The 8,315-nt window shown below is 42.9% G+C and overlaps 1 protein-coding gene and 13 non-coding genes across 14 annotated transcripts in view; 5 read left to right on the top strand and 9 right to left on the bottom strand.

Moving 5' to 3' along the window:
• rbfox1 (RNA binding fox-1 homolog 1) overlaps positions 1–8,315 on the bottom strand; it is a 315,653-nt gene that overhangs the window by 259,285 nt on the left and 48,053 nt on the right. The window lies entirely within an intron of this gene.
• trnas-gcu (transfer RNA serine (anticodon GCU)) lies at positions 2,453–2,534 on the top strand. The gene has a single exon. It is a non-coding gene; the product is annotated as a tRNA-Ser (tRNA).
• trnaa-agc (transfer RNA alanine (anticodon AGC)) lies at positions 2,932–3,004 on the bottom strand. Its single transcript has one exon. It is a non-coding gene; the product is annotated as a tRNA-Ala (tRNA).
• On the bottom strand, positions 3,493–3,565 carry trnaa-ugc (transfer RNA alanine (anticodon UGC)). The gene has a single exon. It is a non-coding gene; the product is annotated as a tRNA-Ala (tRNA).
• Positions 3,822–3,903, top strand: trnas-gcu (transfer RNA serine (anticodon GCU)). Its single transcript has one exon. It is a non-coding gene; the product is annotated as a tRNA-Ser (tRNA).
• Positions 4,301–4,373, bottom strand: trnaa-agc (transfer RNA alanine (anticodon AGC)). Its single transcript has one exon. It is a non-coding gene; the product is annotated as a tRNA-Ala (tRNA).
• trnaa-ugc (transfer RNA alanine (anticodon UGC)) lies at positions 4,862–4,934 on the bottom strand. The gene has a single exon. It is a non-coding gene; the product is annotated as a tRNA-Ala (tRNA).
• On the top strand, positions 5,191–5,272 carry trnas-gcu (transfer RNA serine (anticodon GCU)). The gene has a single exon. It is a non-coding gene; the product is annotated as a tRNA-Ser (tRNA).
• trnaa-agc (transfer RNA alanine (anticodon AGC)) lies at positions 5,670–5,742 on the bottom strand. Its single transcript has one exon. It is a non-coding gene; the product is annotated as a tRNA-Ala (tRNA).
• On the bottom strand, positions 6,231–6,303 carry trnaa-ugc (transfer RNA alanine (anticodon UGC)). Its single transcript has one exon. It is a non-coding gene; the product is annotated as a tRNA-Ala (tRNA).
• On the top strand, positions 6,560–6,641 carry trnas-gcu (transfer RNA serine (anticodon GCU)). The gene has a single exon. It is a non-coding gene; the product is annotated as a tRNA-Ser (tRNA).
• On the bottom strand, positions 7,039–7,111 carry trnaa-agc (transfer RNA alanine (anticodon AGC)). The gene has a single exon. It is a non-coding gene; the product is annotated as a tRNA-Ala (tRNA).
• Positions 7,600–7,672, bottom strand: trnaa-ugc (transfer RNA alanine (anticodon UGC)). The gene has a single exon. It is a non-coding gene; the product is annotated as a tRNA-Ala (tRNA).
• Positions 7,929–8,010, top strand: trnas-gcu (transfer RNA serine (anticodon GCU)). The gene has a single exon. It is a non-coding gene; the product is annotated as a tRNA-Ser (tRNA).

Raw genomic sequence — 8,315 nt, 5'->3', positions numbered from 1 at the left:
TTAGAGACTGTAGCAGTGAGGAAAAGACAAGAGGCAGAGATGGAGGTAGCAGAGATGAGGATGTTGAGGTTCTCTTTAGGAGTGACCAGGATGGACAGGATTAGGAATGAGCACATTAGAGGGACAGCTCAGGTTGGCTGTTTTGGGGACAAGGTCAGAGAGGCCAGATTGAGATGGTTTGGACATGTGCAGAGGAGGGACAGTGGTTATATTGGTAGAAGGATGTTGGAGATGGAGCTGCCAGGCAAGAGGGCAAGAAGAAGGCCAAAGAGGAGATACTGTATATGGATGTGCTAAAAGAGGACATTAAGTTAATTGGGATGAGAGTAGAAGATGCCAAGGATAGAGTTAGGTGGAAACAGATGATTCACTGTGGCGACCCCTAACGGGAACAGCCGGAAGAAGAAGAAGAACAAAGATATGTATATATATAGAGAGAGAGAGCGCTCACATCAGTCACACACACATACAAACAGTTTGAGTAGTTGAATAAGCATAGCACAGAAAGTGTTTTTGCTGTGCACTGCGGGGATGAGGGGGCTCAGCTTTTCTTACATACATGTGGGTGAGCTACAAGGAAAAAAGATTGGGACAATATACTGAGTTCTGGTGGTAGGCAAAGCCCTCAACCACTCCGCCTGTCGTGTTCTTACAAACATGCAAATAAGCAGCCTGTATTGTTTCTCAGTGGTGACATTTGTGCAGAAAAAGCCAAAAACCAGGGAAAAATCTCAGACTTTGGCTTTGATCGTGCCTTGATTGTGCAGCCCACTGGAGAAACTAGAGCTGAGTGAATTTAGGAAAATGAAGCAAATTTCAGGTAACACATAAGTGATGTGCTAAGTCATCAGCATTAGTTGTAAATATCAAACATTTAAAATATTTTAGAAAGCAACTCAATGTGAAGAATTATGATTACACATCAGACACTGTATGATTTTATCTTCTCATTGTCAACACTTACTTTCCCAGACTGGAACAGACCTGGACCATGTTGGTCCCATCAGTTGTCATGCCTAAACCATGTTCACAACTGGCCCAATAGTAATAATGTGTGCCCTCATTTTAACCTAAGTATGTAATTTAAATCAAATAATAACAAGTGACAGTACTGTAACCTATATACAATAGGGTAGTCAGGTATTTGGGTACAGCATTTTCCTTCTCATGAGTACCTATTTTTACATGAGCAGCATTCCATACTTAGGTCAGGTAATGACAATTAAGCCATCCATTTTCTCATTAAAAAAAGTGTCAGGTAAATACAGCAACTGGACCTTTTAAGAAAGGATTATTTTGTTGCACAACAATAATGATGGTAACTTTGCAAGAGGTTTAAGTCCACTGTTGTCTCCCTGACTCGCTATAAAATATTGATTTTGTCAGCTCCAACAAATGTTATCAAATTTTCCCTTGTTTCTACTCCTTCATGAAGCTCTCTTTTCTCCCTTTCTCTCTCCTTCAAAAGATAGTGCGTCGGCCTCGATTGGACCAATCTGTGCAATCAACTGCATTTATCAAACTTTCAGCCCCTTAATTCAGTCATTTATCATCATGGTCACATGATATGATTATAATTAAAAACTCTCATCAGTCAGACTGCCTCTGAATTAGTACTCTAATTGGACAAGTAGCAACATTACATAGAGTGATGACTTTTTTTTCCCAACATACTTGAAGACTTTCTCTCGTGAATTATTCCCTTGGCGGTCAGATTCCTGAAGTCGAGGAAAAAGCAAAAATGTTGATTTGATGGAAATGTAGTCATTAACATTTTGGGTGAAAAAATGAAAGCTCAAGTAGAATGTATTTTGCCTTCTTAATGTGTTTTCTGAAGCAAGAGGATATAAAGATCAACACTATTTAGCTAAAATAGTTATGGCAAACTAAAAAAGTGAGCGCAATGATGGAATTCAAACCTACAGTACATGTACGCAAAACAGTGGATAAGCAGGCTCTTGCCTTAAACACTTGTCCCCTCATCTCACTTTTTAGATTTTAAAGTAAAAAGCTGATCTCTGCCGAACACTTTGCACAGATGGGCAGCTTTTCACAACTCATTCATTCATTCATTCATTTTCTACCGCTTAATCCCTGAATAGGGTCACGGGAGGGGCCGGAACCAATCCCGGCCGGCAATCGGGCGAAGGCGAGGTACACCCTGGACAGGTCGCCAATCCATCGCAGGGCTAGCTTTTCACAACTGTTGTAATAAAATATGAATAAACCCTGAGTCAAAATCAGACTTCTGACCTCTCCTGTCTCAATGTGTTTTCTGTGTTGAAAGGGTTTAAAGGTGAACACTTCTGGACTCACATAGTCATGGCAGACTAAAATAGTTAGCGCGACAAAGATGGGATTCAAATCTAACCTAGACTGAGGAGACAAGAGAAACATGATAAGGGCTAGATTCATTGTATATGTCTTTTTCTGTTCAATGGTTTGCATGTGGGATGAGGTGGCCGAGTGGTCAAGGCGATGGACTGCTAATCCATTGTGCTCTGCACGCGTGGGTTCGAATCCCATCCTCGTCGTTAAATCTCTATTTCTTTGTGCTGTCAGTGACTCAGCAAATACTGTTCTGTGAGCAAAATAAAAGGTCCTGCGGTTTGGCCTAAGTCTAATGCAGGCCCTTTTCTACCTTCTTATTGTGTTTTCTCTGGTAAGAGGGTTTAAAGGTCAACACTACTGGGCAAACATAGTCATGGCAGGCTAATATAGTGAGTGCACCAATGATAGCAATCCAATCTGCATGTACACAAAACAGTGCAGGAAACTCTGCACATATTGTAATTATATGACATTTGAACCATCTCTGCCATGGGCAGCTTTTCACAAGTGTTGCGACAAAATATGAACAAACTCTGGGCCAACTTTCCGTCTCAAAGCACTCCTCATATGTCGAGATGCAGCCTAACAACCGAGATGTTCTGGAGAATGCGGGTATCGATCCCGCTACCTCTCACATGCTAAGCGAGCGCTCTACCATTTGAGCTAATTCCCCTTGTCAAACTGCCCACTGGTCAAGCTGATGCACTGCTAATCCATTGTGGTCTGCACATGTGGGTTGGAATCCCATCCTTGTCGTTAAACCTCTATTGCACTGTGCTGTGAGGAAGCTCAGTGACTCAGTAAATACTGAAATGTAAAAGAAAAAAAAGAGAAAGGTCCTATGGATGGAATGTATTTTGCCTTCTTAATGGGTTTTCTGAGGCAAGAGGGTCTAAAGATCACCACTAGTGGTCTAACATAGTCATGAGCGACTAAAATAGCGAGTGCAACAGTGAAGGGAATCAAACCTACCTGTACACAAAACAGAATGGAACACTTTTCACATGTTGTAGTTACATGACATCTGTACCATCTCTGCGAGGGGGAGTTATTCACAGAAAATGTAATCTTCACGTGTCCAAAAGCACCCTGAGTCATCTTTCTGAGTTGTCTCAAAGTACTCTTCATAAGGCGAGATACACTCCAAAGACAAACTTGCTCTGGAGAATGCGGGTATCGATCCCGCTACCTCTCACATGCAAAGCGAGCGCTCTACCATTTGAGCTAATTGCCCTCACCGGCTTCTGTTTTTGGATATGTCACAGTCTGGCTCAAATTTCAGACTTCTGACCTCTCCTGTCTCAATGTGTTTTCTGTGTTGAAAGGGTTTAAAGGTGAACACTTCTGGACTCACATAGTCATGGCAGACTAAAATAGTTAGCGCGACAAAGATGGGATTCAAATCTAACCTAGACTGAGGAGACAAGAGAAACATGATAAGGGCTAGATTCATTGTATATGTCTTTTTCTGTTCAATGGTTTGCATGTGGGATGAGGTGGCCGAGTGGTCAAGGCGATGGACTGCTAATCCATTGTGCTCTGCACGCGTGGGTTCGAATCCCATCCTCGTCGTTAAATCTCTATTTCTTTGTGCTGTCAGTGACTCAGCAAATACTGTTCTGTGAGCAAAATAAAAGGTCCTGCGGTTTGGCCTAAGTCTAATGCAGGCCCTTTTCTACCTTCTTATTGTGTTTTCTCTGGTAAGAGGGTTTAAAGGTCAACACTACTGGGCAAACATAGTCATGGCAGGCTAATATAGTGAGTGCACCAATGATAGCAATCCAATCTGCATGTACACAAAACAGTGCAGGAAACTCTGCACATATTGTAATTATATGACATTTGAACCATCTCTGCCATGGGCAGCTTTTCACAAGTGTTGCGACAAAATATGAACAAACTCTGGGCCAACTTTCCGTCTCAAAGCACTCCTCATATGTCGAGATGCAGCCTAACAACCGAGATGTTCTGGAGAATGCGGGTATCGATCCCGCTACCTCTCACATGCTAAGCGAGCGCTCTACCATTTGAGCTAATTCCCCTTGTCAAACTGCCCACTGGTCAAGCTGATGCACTGCTAATCCATTGTGGTCTGCACATGTGGGTTGGAATCCCATCCTTGTCGTTAAACCTCTATTGCACTGTGCTGTGAGGAAGCTCAGTGACTCAGTAAATACTGAAATGTAAAAGAAAAAAAAGAGAAAGGTCCTATGGATGGAATGTATTTTGCCTTCTTAATGGGTTTTCTGAGGCAAGAGGGTCTAAAGATCACCACTAGTGGTCTAACATAGTCATGAGCGACTAAAATAGCGAGTGCAACAGTGAAGGGAATCAAACCTACCTGTACACAAAACAGAATGGAACACTTTTCACATGTTGTAGTTACATGACATCTGTACCATCTCTGCGAGGGGGAGTTATTCACAGAAAATGTAATCTTCACGTGTCCAAAAGCACCCTGAGTCATCTTTCTGAGTTGTCTCAAAGTACTCTTCATAAGGCGAGATACACTCCAAAGACAAACTTGCTCTGGAGAATGCGGGTATCGATCCCGCTACCTCTCACATGCAAAGCGAGCGCTCTACCATTTGAGCTAATTGCCCTCACCGGCTTCTGTTTTTGGATATGTCACAGTCTGGCTCAAATTTCAGACTTCTGACCTCTCCTGTCTCAATGTGTTTTCTGTGTTGAAAGGGTTTAAAGGTGAACACTTCTGGACTCACATAGTCATGGCAGACTAAAATAGTTAGCGCGACAAAGATGGGATTCAAATCTAACCTAGACTGAGGAGACAAGAGAAACATGATAAGGGCTAGATTCATTGTATATGTCTTTTTCTGTTCAATGGTTTGCATGTGGGATGAGGTGGCCGAGTGGTCAAGGCGATGGACTGCTAATCCATTGTGCTCTGCACGCGTGGGTTCGAATCCCATCCTCGTCGTTAAATCTCTATTTCTTTGTGCTGTCAGTGACTCAGCAAATACTGTTCTGTGAGCAAAATAAAAGGTCCTGCGGTTTGGCCTAAGTCTAATGCAGGCCCTTTTCTACCTTCTTATTGTGTTTTCTCTGGTAAGAGGGTTTAAAGGTCAACACTACTGGGCAAACATAGTCATGGCAGGCTAATATAGTGAGTGCACCAATGATAGCAATCCAATCTGCATGTACACAAAACAGTGCAGGAAACTCTGCACATATTGTAATTATATGACATTTGAACCATCTCTGCCATGGGCAGCTTTTCACAAGTGTTGCGACAAAATATGAACAAACTCTGGGCCAACTTTCCGTCTCAAAGCACTCCTCATATGTCGAGATGCAGCCTAACAACCGAGATGTTCTGGAGAATGCGGGTATCGATCCCGCTACCTCTCACATGCTAAGCGAGCGCTCTACCATTTGAGCTAATTCCCCTTGTCAAACTGCCCACTGGTCAAGCTGATGCACTGCTAATCCATTGTGGTCTGCACATGTGGGTTGGAATCCCATCCTTGTCGTTAAACCTCTATTGCACTGTGCTGTGAGGAAGCTCAGTGACTCAGTAAATACTGAAATGTAAAAGAAAAAAAAGAGAAAGGTCCTATGGATGGAATGTATTTTGCCTTCTTAATGGGTTTTCTGAGGCAAGAGGGTCTAAAGATCACCACTAGTGGTCTAACATAGTCATGAGCGACTAAAATAGCGAGTGCAACAGTGAAGGGAATCAAACCTACCTGTACACAAAACAGAATGGAACACTTTTCACATGTTGTAGTTACATGACATCTGTACCATCTCTGCGAGGGGGAGTTATTCACAGAAAATGTAATCTTCACGTGTCCAAAAGCACCCTGAGTCATCTTTCTGAGTTGTCTCAAAGTACTCTTCATAAGGCGAGATACACTCCAAAGACAAACTTGCTCTGGAGAATGCGGGTATCGATCCCGCTACCTCTCACATGCAAAGCGAGCGCTCTACCATTTGAGCTAATTGCCCTCACCGGCTTCTGTTTTTGGATATGTCACAGTCTGGCTCAAATTTCAGACTTCTGACCTCTCCTGTCTCAATGTGTTTTCTGTGTTGAAAGGGTTTAAAGGTGAACACTTCTGGACTCACATAGTCATGGCAGACTAAAATAGTTAGCGCGACAAAGATGGGATTCAAATCTAACCTAGACTGAGGAGACAAGAGAAACATGATAAGGGCTAGATTCATTGTATATGTCTTTTTCTGTTCAATGGTTTGCATGTGGGATGAGGTGGCCGAGTGGTCAAGGCGATGGACTGCTAATCCATTGTGCTCTGCACGCGTGGGTTCGAATCCCATCCTCGTCGTTAAATCTCTATTTCTTTGTGCTGTCAGTGACTCAGCAAATACTGTTCTGTGAGCAAAATAAAAGGTCCTGCGGTTTGGCCTAAGTCTAATGCAGGCCCTTTTCTACCTTCTTATTGTGTTTTCTCTGGTAAGAGGGTTTAAAGGTCAACACTACTGGGCAAACATAGTCATGGCAGGCTAATATAGTGAGTGCACCAATGATAGCAATCCAATCTGCATGTACACAAAACAGTGCAGGAAACTCTGCACATATTGTAATTATATGACATTTGAACCATCTCTGCCATGGGCAGCTTTTCACAAGTGTTGCGACAAAATATGAACAAACTCTGGGCCAACTTTCCGTCTCAAAGCACTCCTCATATGTCGAGATGCAGCCTAACAACCGAGATGTTCTGGAGAATGCGGGTATCGATCCCGCTACCTCTCACATGCTAAGCGAGCGCTCTACCATTTGAGCTAATTCCCCTTGTCAAACTGCCCACTGGTCAAGCTGATGCACTGCTAATCCATTGTGGTCTGCACATGTGGGTTGGAATCCCATCCTTGTCGTTAAACCTCTATTGCACTGTGCTGTGAGGAAGCTCAGTGACTCAGTAAATACTGAAATGTAAAAGAAAAAAAAGAGAAAGGTCCTATGGATGGAATGTATTTTGCCTTCTTAATGGGTTTTCTGAGGCAAGAGGGTCTAAAGATCACCACTAGTGGTCTAACATAGTCATGAGCGACTAAAATAGCGAGTGCAACAGTGAAGGGAATCAAACCTACCTGTACACAAAACAGAATGGAACACTTTTCACATGTTGTAGTTACATGACATCTGTACCATCTCTGCGAGGGGGAGTTATTCACAGAAAATGTAATCTTCACGTGTCCAAAAGCACCCTGAGTCATCTTTCTGAGTTGTCTCAAAGTACTCTTCATAAGGCGAGATACACTCCAAAGACAAACTTGCTCTGGAGAATGCGGGTATCGATCCCGCTACCTCTCACATGCAAAGCGAGCGCTCTACCATTTGAGCTAATTGCCCTCACCGGCTTCTGTTTTTGGATATGTCACAGTCTGGCTCAAATTTCAGACTTCTGACCTCTCCTGTCTCAATGTGTTTTCTGTGTTGAAAGGGTTTAAAGGTGAACACTTCTGGACTCACATAGTCATGGCAGACTAAAATAGTTAGCGCGACAAAGATGGGATTCAAATCTAACCTAGACTGAGGAGACAAGAGAAACATGATAAGGGCTAGATTCATTGTATATGTCTTTTTCTGTTCAATGGTTTGCATGTGGGATGAGGTGGCCGAGTGGTCAAGGCGATGGACTGCTAATCCATTGTGCTCTGCACGCGTGGGTTCGAATCCCATCCTCGTCGTTAAATCTCTATTTCTTTGTGCTGTCAGTGACTCAGCAAATACTGTTCTGTGAGCAAAATAAAAGGTCCTGCGGTTTGGCCTAAGTCTAATGCAGGCCCTTTTCTACCTTCTTATTGTGTTTTCTCTGGTAAGAGGGTTTAAAGGTCAACACTACTGGGCAAACATAGTCATGGCAGGCTAATATAGTGAGTGCACCAATGATAGCAATCCAATCTGCATGTACACAAAACAGTGCAGGAAACTCTGCACATATTGTAATTATATGACATTTGAACCATCTCTGCCATGGGCAGCTTTTCACAAG

Source organism: Monopterus albus, unplaced genomic scaffold (assembly GCF_001952655.1).
Source record: "Monopterus albus unplaced genomic scaffold, M_albus_1.0 scaffold92.1, whole genome shotgun sequence".
NCBI lineage: Eukaryota > Metazoa > Chordata > Actinopteri > Synbranchiformes > Synbranchidae > Monopterus > Monopterus albus.
The sequence above is the reverse complement of the archived record's forward strand: the minus strand, read 5'-3'. Positions and strand labels throughout refer to the sequence as shown.